This window comes from Esox lucius, chromosome 4 (genome assembly GCF_011004845.1).
Source record: "Esox lucius isolate fEsoLuc1 chromosome 4, fEsoLuc1.pri, whole genome shotgun sequence".
In the NCBI taxonomy this organism is placed as follows: Eukaryota; Metazoa; Chordata; class Actinopteri; order Esociformes; family Esocidae; genus Esox; species Esox lucius.
In genome coordinates, this window is record NC_047572.1 from 10,301,605 (window position 1) to 10,319,117 (window position 17,513).

A 17,513-nucleotide genomic window follows, 5' to 3' on the forward strand; every position below is an offset into this window, starting at 1 on the left:
AACGACCCGAAACACACAGCCAGGGCCTGAACCCAATAGAAAATCTTTGGAGGGAGCTGAAAGTCTGTATTGCCCAGCGACAGCCCCAAAACCTGAAGGATCTGGAGAAGGTCTGTATGGAGGAGTGGGCCAAAATCCCTGCTGCAGTGTGTGCAAAGCTGGTCAAGAACTACAGGAAACTTTTGATCTCTGTAATTGCAAAGGTTTCTGTACCAAATATTAAGTTCTGCTTTTCTGATGTATCAAATACTCATGTCATGCAATAAAATGCAAATGAATGAATTAAAAAATTTGTTTTGGATTCCATCACTCGCAGTTGAAAAGTTCCTGTGGGAAAACCTGCAAAATCGGCAGTGTATCAAATACTTTTTCACCCCACTGTATGTGTATATATATATGAAATATTTCTTAAATTGCTCTACTTGAGTCAACGGGTTTCATTCATTCATGCGTTGAATTATATAATGCTTATTAAAAGGAAAATACTATATGAGTATTAATATTAAAAATAATCTCTTTAATAATTATAATTTATCTGTTACCTACTGAATACATCTGGAGCCCATAGGCTCTTTAGAAATGTTGGATTGTGTGATGAAGTCTTCCATATGGGGTACTGATCGCCTTTACTCCCTCATGTCTTGTTAAATGGCAGCCCAGAAGAAATGGATTGGTCTCTCAAAGCAGATGCAGCCTACAGCAACAGACAGGGGGCCTTCTGAAGCCGGCCACTGTTGATCCTCCTGGACCAACTAAAAGCAGACACACAGGCCCACAACACAGACAAAACACAGAAACAACAGACAGACAAACAGAGAGAGACAGACAACCTCAACCTCCCACTCAAACAATAATATGAGGTTTATGACGGTTCAAGTTGGAACATCTTTGTCAAATCAACTGCAATGCAATGTTCCATGGAAATGTCTTTCAGTTCTATAGGGAAAATATTGTTATTAACTTCAATAGATACTTTTTGCTGTAGACCTTTTTAGGCTGGCCTCAAATGTTTGCTGTGGAACAGTTTGCATGGATCTGTAAAAAGATACTTCACTCTGGGGAAAGGATCCAGGGCACATTCAGACACACTGAAATGTCAAAACCCCTCTAGTGGGTTTGACGCCAGGAGAAGACCTAGAGACTTGTCTATGGCTGTGTGCGATCTTAATGTAGTTTGTGCATAATCATCATTAAAGTAGTTCAATGCCTTTTGGAAGAATAAAAGGGGGGTTTAATTAATTTTAGACCACTACCAGAATAGTTCCAAGGAAAATATTGTCTTCAGTTCGCTAAGTTAGTACTTTGAGTTTTTAGTGAAACTTTTTGTGGATTGTGTTATGATCTAAAAGTTGACTAGTAGTGCAATCAACTACAATTATTAAATCGAAGATGAAATTACTACACCTCACGATATGTCAGAAAAATGAGCAAGTTGGCTGCGTTATGCATCACTGTGAACTTCTCCCGTTGTCTTTATTGTGTGATCTTTAAACGGGAGACAATTTGCATTATGTGGCATTAGTAAAGGGATTAGGAAACATGATTCATGGTTGCAAGACATTCTTCATTTGAGCAAATTAGTTTCTTTTCCCCTGCCGAACAACGGAACACTGTCTGACCCTCCCTTAATCTCTGTGAACAAAAAGGCCTCGCCAAACTGGAACTGCGGGACCTTGTTATTCAGACCCTGATTAAGCCACTGCTCCTAAATTAACATGAGGGTTACGTCCCACACGGCACCGTGTTCTCTAAGTAGTGCCCTCTGTTTGACCAGAGCAGACTGAAAGTAGTGCACTAGATGGAAGATGGGGTGCCATTAGGGATGCCCCCAAGGGCTTGTCCTCTATTAATTCTACTGTGTTATCACTGTTAATCACACGCCGCTAGCCGGCCAATCAGGGTGGTAATAAATAAATAATGACTTTTTGTTTTGTTGACGCCGTTAATGGAGATGAGAACCAGAAAAAAAGTACAGGTATCTGTGTTTGGAATAAATCTCACACAAGTGTTATTTTGCTGCTACTGGATACAATTTTTCATCACATGCTGCCGATTCTGGACCTCTAGTGTCTCTTCAAAAGCACCCGTTTCCCAATTTTGTTTACATGGACCCTGGTCAGGTTTGTGCACCAAAGGAAATAAGGTACAATTTGAAACATTAACCTGGATTATTTTTTTCCCCTTTCTACGCCAGCATGGCTCACCTAAATGTGGCTCGAGGTCAGGGACGGGCGCAAATGGAGGTCTACAGAACCTATGCTTGAGCACCTGTTCCTTTGCCCTCGTAGTTGCCAAGTGCCCTGCACCCCCAGTCTGCTTCCAAATTCTTGTGCCATTGTCAGGTTCATCAACCCCCCAACCCGTCAGTTGATTGTGCCTGCTGGTCCACCCTGAACAAAAGAGTTTGAATACTAGGACAATTATGATGATCATAATGTGTCTGTTATAACAATGGAAGTATTTGTCCTGAGCAAAGGTCAGATATTAAAAGCATAAAGATCCGCTACATCCCTCTCGTTTATTCAGATTGATGTTTAAACCATTATTATTATTTGGAAAGTGTTACAAAGGGTGATGATGTAAATGCCTTGTATTCAATAGATTCTGGGATTCTATGAAAGCCTTGTGAATAGATATTGCATGGATGGACTCTGAACAGGGAAGTCACAGAATAACAGGATAACAAGTTCCAGGAAGTCACAAAGAGTTCTAAAACTTAGATTAAATAGCTGTCGCATAGCAAAATAGCATTTAATTTTTATTTTCACAAAATTCACGACTCTCATTGACCCCAGACAATGACTCACTTGCTTAATAATTAACTGCTTCACATGGAAAGATCCTTGAGGGGGTTATCCCTTTTAATTCACTTCTTACCCTCTACCTGTATGGAGATGGATGGAGTCCGGTTGCTTCCGTTTTCCTCTCTAGCTTTGATATCAACAGTACTGAAACCATTATAACGTTTGGTTAACATTGTCTACACCATCATTAATATTCGGTCAGGTTGGCTGACAAGCGCAAATGTAAGAGGCAGAGAAGACACAGAGAGAACGGGCTATACCGACTGCCCTCCCTGGAACAAACGCCATCCCTTCTGCAGTAGGGAGTTTTAGAGAGTCTATAGTCAGGGGAGCAGCAATCTAGGTAGTCTTACCATATATTGGGCTATGCCGTTATTATTTAATGTGAGCATGAAAGATAAATCACAATTGTCAATCATGCATTAGGCACTATCTTTAGATTCGCTTACCATCTGTGATGAGGAGTAAGTGCGTAGAAGAACAAAAGCAGGCATACAATTCTTATGTATGTATGCATTTTTGTTTTCGTTACAGTGGCATTTAATGTGATAAGAACATGGAGATGGAAATAAAAAACATTTTCCTGAGGGAAGGGGGTGGGGTTCATTTTGCACACCTGCCCCTGAACAGTCTGTTCTCAGTTTACAACGGCTGGTTAAACTACTAGTTCATGAGGATGCACAGGTCATGGCTGGGTTACACTGGTGTTAGTGTGCAGGCCCTGGGGCAAGGTCCAGCCATAACCATAATATGCCCGAGGGGACATACTAACTCAGGATGATTGGCATAGTTCTGTGTGAAAGGTGCACAGTCAGGTGGGACCAGGCTGTTAACACGTGGCCCTGTACTCAACCAGAGAGATTAATGGTTTTGACTGCGTGGCAGCAGAGTAACTGGGGATCAGTGGAATGTAATTGGGTTGAGACATATATGGGCATAGACAGACAGCTGCTCATAGCAGGAGCCAATCACACTCAATCCCTGCCACACTTCCAGTTCTTCACCTTTGGTGAGGGTACTCACATAGAGACACAGAGAAATGCCTTATCAAAGGTTTATTGTAGGTTGAAAGTTGTTTTCCACAGTCAAAGAGAGCACTGAGATTTAATGTAGCTAAATATGAATTGATAACTTGTTCTTTTTTATTTAAGTAACAGATGTGAAGATAAAAACAAAAACATATAAACAGTATTCCAGAAAAGGGAAATATCAAGCAATATTTCAATCACTGTCTCAGTCTTGAACATAACTCAGATTGCTGTTTCTAAGGATTCTTCCACTCTGAGCTGGTAAAGATAAACTTTTGCTGACACGTTCTTAAGACCCCAGTCCTGCTTCCTCTTGAACTCTTTTGACATCTAAATGCACTTCTAATTCCACCAAAGTCCTTTTTCTCGTGCCAGATGTTATGAAATAATGTAAATTTATTGGTGACATTGAGAATTTTTTGTACTTCTTTTTAGACATTCAAATTAGCCTCACCCTACTTACAATACCCTGCTTCGACGCTAATCGGTTCACGTCTTGGTTGGCAGTGTCAGCCTCTCAGCCTCACTAACAACAGCTGTGACCCCTCGCAGGAAGTCAGGCATCCCACTTCCTGTAGCAAGCTGTGCCGCTGGCTCCTCCTGGCCAGGGATGGCTTTCTAATTGGTGTCCTCTCACCTTTTGAAACTGGGATGCGAAATCTCTGACAGTTCTTGGCAGGAGGAAGACTTCAGCTGTCCTTGAAGAAAAGACAACAAAAAAGTGAAATCAGATGCAAAATGATGCTAAAATAAAACATTTTCAAGACATGCTAAAGTCTCTTAAAGGAAAAGTGATCTTGGAGGGTCTTGTAGAGACCTAAGAGGGTAGAATAAACAACAGAAAGCACTAGTTCATATTGACTTCAAATGGTTAAAAGCTATTGAACAGCTCCATTAAATCAGTTTGGTTATATAACTACCAGTTAGAACTGGCATGTTAGCAAATTACAATATTTTTTTCTCTTATGAATGAAGCTACATAGTTGAAAATCAACAATTTGCATGAGAAGTGGAATTAAAAAAAGTTTCCTCTTTCAAGGTCAATATCAAGATCTATTTCAAACATGCCTTAAAATATTTTGGGTAAATCATTATTTTCTTCTCAAATAAACCTTTCATTTTAAAAGATAAATGCAAATAAAGACCATGAAACAGTAATGTAAACACCAATTATTATTTTTTTGTTTTACCTGAGAACTTATGCAGCAATTAGTCTAGCAATAAATAAGATTAATAAGGTGATTCTCATTTAACAAATTAGTTACAGAACCATAAGGCATCTGCATTATGCTGAAAAGAAAGATGTCTAGTTTAAGGCCCAGTGTTTTATTTAAGTGCAAAAATAAAAACTTTAAGCAGTGATTTTAGTATTATGCAAGGAATTACACACATATGATTTGTCACACTCCTCCAGACAGTAATTCACACATTGTATTGAAGGAGGTTAGTGGATGCTCTGTCATCAGGAATTAAAAGTTCTGGAAAATTACATCTTCATGAAATTAGATGGAAAACCACAATCATGTGAGCTTGAAGCTAGTAATATAAATATACTGAAAGAATAGAGACTAAGAAGGAAGTCTTGTTTTCGCCTTTGACATTCACTTGATTCCTTTGACATACACTTGATTCAATGGAATATACAGGTGCTGGTCATAAAATTAGAATATCATCAAAAAGTGGATTTATTTCAGTAATTCCTTTAAAAAAGTGAAACTTGTATAATGTATACATTCATTCCACACAGACTGATATATTTCAATATTTCAAGTCTTTTCATTTTGATGATTATAACTGACAACTAATGAAAACCCCAAATTCAGTATCTCAGAAAATGTTAATATTGTGAAAAGGTTCAATTTTGAAGACACCTGGTGCCACACTCTAATCAGCTAATTAACCCAAAACACCTGCAAAGGCCTTTAAATGGTCTCTCACTGTAGTTCTGTAGGTAACACAATCATGGGGAAGACTGCTGACTTGACAGCCGTCCAAAGGACGACCATTGACACCTTGCACAAGGAGGGCAAGACACAAAAGGTCATAGCTAAAGAGGCTGGCTGTTCACAGAGATCTGTTTCCAAGCACATTAATAGAGAGTCGAAGGGAAGGAAAAAATGTGGTAGAAAAAAGTGTACAAGCAATAGGGATAACCGCACCCTGGAGAGGATTGTGAAACAAAACCCATTCAAAAATGTGGGGGAGATTCACAAAGAGTGGACTGCAGCTAGAGTCAGTGCTTCAAGAACCACCACGCACAGACCTATGCAAGACATGGGTTTCAGCTGTCGCATTCCTTGTGTCAAGCCACTCTTGAAAAAGACACAGCATCAGAAGCGTATCGCCTGGGCAAAAGACAAAAAGGACTGGACTGCTGCTGAGTTATGTTCTCTAATGAAAGTACATTTTGCATTTCCTTTGGAAATCAAGGTCCCAGAGTCTGGAGGAAGAGAGGAGAGGCACAGAATCCACGTTGCTTGAAGTCCAGTGTAAAGTTTCCACAGTCAGTGATGGTTTGGGGTGCCATGTCATCTGTTGGTGTTGGTCCACTGTGTTTTCTGAGGTCCAAGGTCAACGCAGCTGTCTACCAGGAAGTTTTAGAGCACTTCATGCTTCCTGCTGCTGACCAACTTTATGGAGATGCAGATTTCATTTTCCAACAGGACTTGGCACCTGCACACAGTGCCAAAGCTACCAGTACCTGGTTTAAGGACCATGGTATCCCTGTTCTTAATTGGCCAGCAAACTCGCCTGACCTTAACCCTACAGAAAATCTATGGGGTATTGTGAAGAGGAAGATGCGATACGCCAGACACAACAATGCAGAAGAGCTGAAGGCCACTATCAGAGCAACTGGGCTCACATAACACCTGATCAGTGCCACAGACTGATCGACTCCATGCCACGCCGCATTGCTGCAGTAATTCAGGCAAATGGAGCCCCAACTAAGTATTGAGTGCTGTACATGCTCATACTTTTCATGTTCATATGTTTCAGTTGGCCAACATTTCTAAAATTCCTTTTTTGTATTGGTTTTAAGTAATATAAAAATTTTCTGAGATACTGAATTTTGGATTTTCATTAGTTGTCAGTTATAATCATCACAATTAAAAGAAAAAAACTTTTGAAATATATCAGTCTGTGTGTAAAGAATGAATACAATATACAAGTTTCACTTTTTGAATGGAATTACTGAAATAAATCAACTTTTTGATGATATTCTAATTTTATGACCATGGCATGGTTGTTGGTGCCAGACGGGCCGGTCTGAGTATTTCACAATCTGTTCAATTACTGGGATTTTCACACACAACTATTTCTAGGGTTGACAAAGAATAGTGTGAAAAGGGAAAAACATCCAGTATGCGGCAGTCCTGTGGGCGAAAATGTCTTGTTGATGCTAGAGGTCAGAGGAGAATGGGCCGACTGATTCAAGCTGATAGACGAGCAACTTTGACTGAAATAACCACTCGTTACAACCGAGGTATGCAGCAAAGCATTTGTGAAGCCACAACACGCATAACCTTGAGGCGGATGGGCTACAACAGCAGAAGACCCCACTGGGTACCACTCATCTCCACTACAAATAGGAAAAAGAGGCTACAATTTGCAAGAGCTCACCAAAATTGAACAATTGAAGACTGGAAGAATGTTGCCTGGTCTGATGAGTCTCGATTTCTGTTGAGACATTCAGATGGTAGAATCAGAATTTGGCATAAACAGAATGAGAACATGGATCCATCATGCCTTGTTACCACTGTGCAGGCTGGTGGTGGTGGTGTAATGGTGTGGGGGATGTTTTCTTGGCACACTTTAGGCCCCTTAGTGCCAATTGGGCATTGTTTAAATGCCACGGCCTACCTGAGCATTGTTTCTGACCATATCCATCCCTTTATGACCACCATGTACCCATCCTCTGATGGCTACTTTCAGCAGGATAATGCACCATGTCACAAAGCTCGAATCATTTCAAATTGGTTTCTTGAACATGACAATGAGTTCACTGTACTGAAATGGCCCCCACAGTCACCAGATCTCAACCCAATAGAGCATCTTTGGGATGTGGTGGAACGGGAGCTTCGTGCCCTGGATGTGCATCCCACAAATCTCCATCAACTGCAAGATGCTATCCTATCATTATAGGCCAACATTTCTAAAGGATGCTTTCAGCACCTTGTTGAATCAATGCCACGTAGAATTAAGGCAGTTCTGAAGGCGAAAGGGGGTCAAACACAGTATTATTGAAATCCAACACTACTGTTGTTTGCTCCTTGGGGTTTAAGGCCGGGTGTCTCTGTAAAGCACTTTGTGACAACTGCTGTTGTAAAAAGGGCTTTATAAATACATTTGATTGATATTAGTATGGTGTTCCTAATAAACCTTTAGGTGAGTGTATATATATACAAACCCGATTCCAAAAAAGTTGGGACACTGTACAATTGTGAATAAAAACAGAATGCAATGATGTGGAAGTTTCAAATTTAGATATTTTATTCAGAATACAACATAGATGACATATCAAATATCAAATATTTAAACTGAGAAAATGTATCACTTTAAGGGAAAAATAAGTTGATTTTAAATTTCATGGCATCAACACATCTCAAAAAAGTTGGGACAAGGCCATGTTTACCACTGTGTGGCATTCCCTCTTCTTTTTATAATAGACTGCAAACGTCTGAGGACTGAGGAGACAACTTGCTCAAGTTTATGAATAGGAATGTTGTCTCATTCTTGTCTAATACAGGCTTCTAGTTGCTCAACTCTCTTAGGTCTTCTTTGTCGCACCTTCCTCTTTATGACGCGCCAAATGTTTTCTATGGGTGAAAGATCTGGACTGCAGGCTGGCCATTTCAGTACCCGGATCCTTCTTCTATGCAGTCATGACATTGTAATTGATGCAGTATGTGGTCTGGCATTGTCATGTTGGAAAATGCAAGGTCTTCCCTGAAAGAGACGACGTCTGGATGGGAGCATTTGTTGTTCTAGAACTTGGATATAACTGTCAGTATTGATGGTGCCTTTCCAGATGTGTAGGCTGCCCATGCCACACGCACTCATGCAACCCCATATCATCAGAGATGCAGGCTTCTGAACTGAGCGCTGATAACAACTTGGGTTGTCCTTGTCCTCTTTAGTCTGGATGACATGGCGTCCCAGTTTTCCAAAATGAACTTCAAATTTTGATTTGTCTGACCACAGAACACTTTTCCACTTTGCCACAGTCCATTTTAAATTATCCTTGGCCCAGAGAAAACACCCGCGCTTCTGGATCGTGTTTAGATACGGCTTCTTTTTTGACCTATAGGGTTTTAGCCGGCAACGGCGAATGGCACGGTGGATTGTGTTCACCGACAATGTTTTCTGGAAGAATTCCTGAGCCCATGTTGTTATTTCCATTACAGTATCATTCCTGTATGTGATGCAGTGCTGTCTAAGGGCCTGAAGATCACGGGCATCCAGTATGGCTTTCAGGCCTCGACCCTTATGCACAGAGATTGTTCCAGATTCTCTGAATCTTTGGATGATATTATGCACTGTAGATGATGATAACTTCAAACTCTTAGCATTTTTTCTCTGAGAAACTCCTTTCTGATATTGCTCCACTATTTTTTATTACAACATTGGGGGAATTTGTGATCCTCTGCCCATCTTGACTTCTGAGAGACACTGCCACTCAGAGAGGCTCTTTTTATACCCAATCATGTTGCCAATTGACATAATAAGTTGCAAATTGGTCCTCCAGCTGTTCCTTATCTGTACATTTAACTTTTCCGGCCTCTTATTGCCACCTGTCCCCACTTTTTTGGAATGTGTAGCTCCCATGAAATCCAAAATGAGCCAAAATTTGGCATGACATTACAAAATGTCTCACTTTCAGCATTCGATATGTTATCTATATTCTATAGTGAATTAAATATACGTTTATGAGATTTGTAAATTATTCCATTCCTTTTTTACTCACAATTTGTGTCCCAACCTTTTTGGAATCAGGTTTGTATATAAATATACATATGTATATATATATATATATATATATATATATATATATATACACACACACACATTTGAAGAGTACCTATGATAAAAATGACAGACTCTTACATGCTTTGTAAGTGGGAAAACTCGGCAAAATCGGCAGTGTATCAAATACGTGTTCTCCCCACTGTATATAGATATATATATATACACACATATACACACACAGCTCCAGAAAAAAGTAAGAGACAACTGCACCTTTAAGAGACCACTGCACCTTTTGCTTTCTTTTCCAAAAAAGTCAAAAAGGCAGGTTTTGAGTGCAGAACAGAAGGGTTAAAATTAAGAGACCACTCCAAATAGAACGTTTCTGTTCCTCACTCAAAACTTTCCTTTCCAACTTTTTTGGAAAAGAAAGCAAAAGGTTCAGTGGTCTCTTAAATTTTCCAGAGCGGTATATATATATATATATATATGAGCATATAAACAAGAACAGGAATCAGGCAGGTCTAGTTTGGCCAGCCCGTGATTAGAAGGGATGAATGTTGTTGTCCTTGCTGGATTTGAACCAGGTTCTCCAATGTGTCAGGCTGTGTCTTTAAACACTACTCCACTAAGCTATATGCGTGGGATGTGTCGGTATAGTGTCTCAACATTAGATCATTTTGTCACGCGTTAACATCACTCCAAGTTTGAATATTTAGCTAGACACCATTAAGCATTGTTTTAAACTGACTAACGTTTCATATTAAGTTTACTTTCACCACAAATAGAACCTATGAATTGTATGGCTTTTACCTCTGGCCGTTTTAACAGCTTATTAGCCAGTAATAGGCTTATTAGTATCTACTAACTTATTACTTGGAATAGTCATAAGAATTGAGCAGTTGCTAGAAACACAGAAGATGAACTTCACACTGCCAAAGCTATTTCATTTCATGGCACATAAACGTACATTTTTCTTTCATTTGTGATTGACATTGATACAATAACTATCAATATAGATGGTAATAACAGATTTTTAAGTACTACTTTGACCAGTGCAAAGTATGACATACAGAAAAATATATGTTAGCCTATGGAAAATCCAAGTTTTTGGAAATTGACAAGGTCCTTTACTTCAAGTGAATAGGCTACAGAAACAGAACACATTTCAACGCCAGTACATAGGTCCAAACCGAGAGTTTTAAGAAAATACAATTGCTTAAATGAAAAGTCTGGTCCCATGCACTGGAACTGAAATCAACTCATTTCAGTGCAAATATTCCTGGGACAGACCCGCAAAGACGCTCAGTATGTAGTCTATTTACTTTGCGAAAATTACGTTGTGTTTTTCTGAAAACTCCTCTCTGTTTTTTTATACCATATTCATGTCACCTATTCACAATAGGTGACATGCTTAGACTAGGAATAGTGATTGGCAACATGGGGATGTGCCAAGGATCTAAAGATATGGAAATACATATAGAAATAAATGTATACCGAATATAAGATTATGGAACTTAATATAAAAATAAATAAATACAGAAATTAATGATCAAGGAAAATAAATAAATATGGGGAAAATATTGATTAATATGTTTTTATTATTTTGTATGAATAAATATATGTATTGATACATTTATTCATTTTTTCATTTATTTCAAATTTTGGCAAGTTTGGTCCTCCATAATAGGTGACACGAATAAGGTATCGAAAAGGCCACATTTTTTTTGGGGGAAAAATACATCGTCATTATCTCAGAGTGAATAGGCTACAATGCGACCCATTTTTGCCGATCCCTCTAGGGGGTTCTAGTGGTTCAAAGTTTATTCATCAAATGCGGCAAATAACACAGCGTCATTCTGAAGAATTACATTCTTGTGACATGGCCCACAACATATGGACGGTAAGAATTAATAAATATATAAAGCAAAAATATACATAACAAAAAAACTAGCAGCAATTTTAAATGGTACATACTGAAGAATATTCTAAAGTTCATTGAATGTAATTAGAAACAGATCAGAGCATTTGGAAGAAATGTATTTCAATGCCTGTGTATAGGTGCTGACTTGTAGTTTAAGCACATGCATCGTTTGTCTATAGGTGACATGAATAAGCTATTGACAAACCAAGAGGCATAATTGGAAATATACAACACATTTTCTCCAGGTGAATAGGCTACAAAACGGGACATCTTTGCGGATCTCTCCCGGAGGTTCTAGTGTGGCGTCATTTTCGGGCAATATCATAATTTTGGAAATATCATGGTTATCGTCAATATCGGTATATCGCGACACCCCTAGATGAGACCAAGAGAGAGGTTTTTGGCTAAAACTCAAAGCGCCATGTATTGCAAAAACCTACTGTAACACTGCCTATGCCTCTGCACACACCCTACAGTGAGGTACGTTGGTGGCTGCATCATGTTGTGGGGATTATTCTTAGCAGCAGGGAATGGGAGTCTTGTTAAAATTAAACAAAAAATTGATTGAGCAAAATACAATGAAATCTAGAAAGATAATCTGTTTGAATGCTACAATATTTATGAATATTACCATCATCATAATCACAAAATATGGTGAAAGCTACAATAAATTGGCTCATGCAAATTGCTGTAGAATGCATGGAACATAAAGGCATATCAGAGTGTTTGATATCATGAACACTGTCTGCACTTTTGACTAGATCAGATGATGCACTTGGGAAAGGAACACTATCTACACTGTTAAGAGGAAGCCCTTGGGCATCAAAAATCTAAATGTCAGAGACAGGCTAAATTCAAAAAGTAAATTATTCATGTGACCCCGACAGAGGCTGAATGACAGGTCACCATGAAGGCTCATAAGCAGACAGGAAAACTGACAGCAAGCAGCATCAGAGAACTACATCCCAAATGGCACCCTATTCGCTATATAGTACGCTTTATATAACCAGAGCCCTGTGAATATTTGTATTGACCCTGGTCAAAAGTAATGCACAACAACGATGGAGTAGAGAGTCATTTGGGACACCGACATCATTTTCCGAAGGGGGGGGGGGGGGGGGGTTCAATGCTCCAGCAGCTGTTAGAGCAAACAGGGGGAACGACCTGCTCAATAAACCATGAATAAGTGTTGAAGAATATGCAAAATGGCTTCTTCTAAGAAACGTAGAAGTTGGCATATGGACAGGGTGGTTCATATTCCTTGGGAGGTTTAGAATGTAGATAAGACGCAGCGGTCCCACCAAAGCCAACCCTTTGTGTCACCGAATATTTAATGTTTCCTTTGATCTACATTGATCAGGAAACATTTTTTGAACCAGAATGAAAGGAGAAGGGTGACATCGATAGGCAGTAGCAGATTAGACAGGAACAATTCAAGGACTAAATGGAACAACATAGTATTGATTATTCACTGTGTTGGGACGGAATTAATTGTCATGAGACAGTTTATGAAAATCATATACAGTGTTATCAACCCGGAAGGATGTTCTGTAGAGATTGTTTGAGGCCAAAGAGGACTACCATGTCTGCCACCTATCACATCGATCGAACAAGAAAAAAAAAAACTGATTTCACATCAACATTGCCTGAAGGGTTTGTGTATGTCTATAGATGCAGAGGTGGGCTGTGAGCAGAAATCAGCCCTGGCATTATACAGTATTTCACAAAAGTGAGTACACACCTCACATTTCTGTAAATATTTGAGTATATCTTTTCATGTGACAACACTGAAGAAATGACTCTTTGCTACAATGTAAAGTAGTGAGTGTACAGCTTGTTTAACAGTGGACATTTGCTGTCCCCTCAAAATAACTCAAAACAAAGCCATTAATGTCTAAACCGCTGGCAACAAAAGTCAGTACACCCCTAAGTGAAAATGTCCAAATTGGGCCCCAAGTGTCATAGTTTTGTGTGGCCACCATTATTTTCCAGCACTGCCTTAACCCTCTTGGGCATGGAGTTCACCAGAGCTTCACAGGTTGCCACTGGAGTCCTCTCCCACTCCTCCATGACTACATCACGGAGCTGGTGGATTTTAGAGACATTGCGCTCCTCCACCTTCCATTTGAGGATGCCCCACCAATGCTCAATAGGGTTCCCTCAATGAACTGTAGCTCCCCAGTGCCGGCAGCACTCTTGCAGCCCCAGACCATGACACTCCCACCACCATGCTTGACTGTAGGCAAGATACACTTGTCTTTGTACTCCTCACATGGTTGCCGCCACACACACTTGACACCATCCGAACCAAATACGTTTATCTTGGTCTCATCAGACCACAGGACATGGTTCCAGTAATCCATGTCCTTAGTCTGCTTGTCTTCAGCAAACTGTTTGCGGGCTTTATTGTGCATCCTCTTTAGAAGAGGCTTCCTTCTGGGACGACAGTCATGCAGTCTAAACTGGCAACAAAAGTGACTACACCCCTATGTAAAAAAATTCCAAATTGGGCCCAATTAGCCATTTTCACTCCCCGTTGTCATGTGATTCATCAGTGTTACAAGGTCTCAGGTGTGAATGGGGAGCAGGTGTGTTCAATTTGGTGTCATGGCTCTCACACGCCCCCATACTGGTCACTGGAAGTTCAACATGGCACCTCATGGCAAAGAACTCTCTGAGGATCTGAAAAAAAGAATTGTTGCTCTACATAAAGATGGCCTAGGCTATAAGATTTCCAAGACCCTGAAACTGAGCTGCAGCACGGTGGCCAAGACCATACAGTGGTTTAACAGGACAGGTTCCACACAGAACAGGCCTCGCCATGGTCGACCAAAGAAGTTGAGTTCACATGCTCAGATTCATATCCAGAGATTGTTGCTGGGAAATAGACGTATGAGTACTGCCAGCATTGCTGCAGAGGTTGAAGGGGTGGGGGGTCAGCCTGTCAGTGCTCAGACCATACGCTGCACACTGCATCAAATTGGTCTGCATGGCTGTCATCACAGAAGGAAGCCTCTTCTAAAGATGATGCACAAGAAAACCTACAAACAGTTTGCTGAAGACAAGCAGACTAAGGACATGGATTACTGGAACCATGTCCTGTGGTCTGATGAGACCAAGATAGACTTATTTGGTTCAGATGGTATAAAGCGTGTGTGGCGGCAACCAGGTGAGGGGTAAAAATACAAGTGTGCCTGGCCTACAGTCAAGCATGGTGGTGGGAGTGTCATGGTCTGGGGCTGCATGAGTGCTACTGGCACTGGGGAGCTACAGTTCATTGAGGGAACCATAAAAGCCAACATGTACTGTGACATACTGATGCAGAGCATGATCCCCTCCCTTTGGAGACTGGGCCGCAGGGCACTATTCCAACATGATAACTACCCCAAACAAACCTCCAAGATGACCACTGTCTTGCCAAATAAGCTGAGGGTAAAGGTGATGGACTGGCCAAGCATGTCTCCAGACTTAAACCCTATTGAGCATTTGTGGGGCATCCTGAAACGGAAGGTGGAGGAGTGCAAGGCCTCTAACATCCACCAGCTTTGTGATGTCGTCATGGAGGAGTGGAAGAGGACTCCAGTGGCAACATGGGAAGCTCTGGTGAACTCCATGCCCAAGAGGGCTAAGGCAGTGCTGGAAAATGATGGAGGCCACACAAAATATTGACATTTTGGGCCCAATTTGGACAATTCACTTAAGGGGGATCGCAATTTTGTTTCCAGCGGTTTAGACAGTAATGGCTGTGTGTTGTGTTATTTTGAGGGGAGAGCAAATTTACACTGTTATACAAGCAGTAAACTCACTACTTTACATTGTTGCCAAGTGTCATTTCTTTAGTGCTGTCACATGAACAGATATAATATAATATTTACTAAAATGTGAGGGGTGTACTCACTCACTTGTGAGATAATGTATATATATTCTGGACACCAGTTACTTACAAAGTACTTTTACCTTTACATTTTTTACCTTTTTATGCAACATTTTCCATTTAAAATATCTGATAAAGACCCTTACATATCATCAGTCAATGTAAAAAAGAATCTCTGGCAGAGAGTCACGACTGAAAATACCCCCACTGCCATGATTGCAAGTAAAACATAAAAGGTCGGAATGTTTCTAGGCAAGTACTTCCTTGAAGGTATGTGGTGAAAGCCAATGACAAGGTTTGTTTGGGTTCATGTACACTGAGTGTTCCAGAAACAAAAATATACAGAAGCAATGCCAGCATCAGAGAAAGTATGAAGTTGAACTAGTGTAAATTTGGATTTGGAAATTCATTAGATGGCGAGAGCTGAAATTTGTAAGAACAGTGATGCAGAGTTGGCTACCTTTCTACTTGACAAGTAAGGTTACCTTAGATACCTCATTTAGCTAGTTGAGTACAGTCAAGAATGGCTATGTGAAAGTTACTAGGATGATGATGATGATGATAGAGAAACAATTACTCGATGTAGAAAATCATTCAGTGTTCTTGTTTATTTTATTTGTATGAGCACAGATACATTTTTGGAAGGTTTCTCCACAGTTTTTTTTGAGACAGTAAGCTATTGTTCGCTAGCTTCGTTATGTGTCTGAGCAGACACTCCTGGATTCCATTTCCTGCCGGAAAAAAAGTGTTACAACCTGGTGTTCTCTACAAATGATAAAGAAAAACAAATATGCATTGTGGGTTGTTTGACCAAACCTAGTTTAAGCGACTATTGCTCGGAAGAAGCAATTACATTGCCTTTTAGTTAGATTTAACCTTGTGCAGACTTGTCAAAACGTGCATATTAATTATTGTTCCAGCTAGCTCTAGCAAGCACAATTATGGTTTCATATTCGCTAGCTAGCCATCAACGAGTCTCTGAAATATGGCAATCCATCTAACAATATTGATTGCCCAGATTACGTTTTGATTGGTTTAGCTGTTTACTTATTTAATTCTGTGTTCCGTAGGTATAGAAACGTCCCATCAACTAATTGGAAGTCTGTGTTCATTGCACCAGCATCGACAGATGGAGGTAAGACAGCTTCAGGACCAGTCAATATGCTTGTATATAGTGTCAGATCCTAATGATGTTATAGAACCAATATTCAACTCATTGCTGTGGCATCAAAACTTGCATAGTGCACCTTTAATTTGGAACTTCCCAAATCTGGTGAAAAACTAAGTACTTTTACTTTGTACTTTTACACACACACACACACACACACACACACACACACACACACATATATATACATATATATACACTTACCTAAAGGATTATTAGGAACAATAATCCCCTTTCGCCTTTAGAACTGCCTTAATTCTACGTGGCATTGATTCAACAAGGTGCTGAAAGCATTCTTTAGAAATGTTGGCCCATATTAATAGGATAACATCTTGCAGTTGATGGAGATTTGTGGGATGCACATCCAGGGCACAAAGCTCCCGTTCCACCACATCCCAAAGATGCTCTATTGGGTTGAGATCTGGTGACTGTGGGGGCCATTTCAGTACAGTGAACTCATTGTCATGTTCAAGAAACCAATTTGAAATGATTCAAGCTTTGTGACATGGTGCATTATCCTGCTGAAAGTAGCCATCAGAGGATGGGTACATGATGGTCATAAAGGGATGGATATGGTCAGAAACATTGCTCAGGTAGGCCGTGGCATTTAAACAATGCCCAATTGGCACTAAGGGGCCTAAAGTGTGCCAAGAAAACATCCCCCACACCATTACACCACCAGCCTGCACAGTGGTAACAAGGCATGATGGATCCATGTTCTCATTCTGTTTACGCCAAATTCTGATTCTAC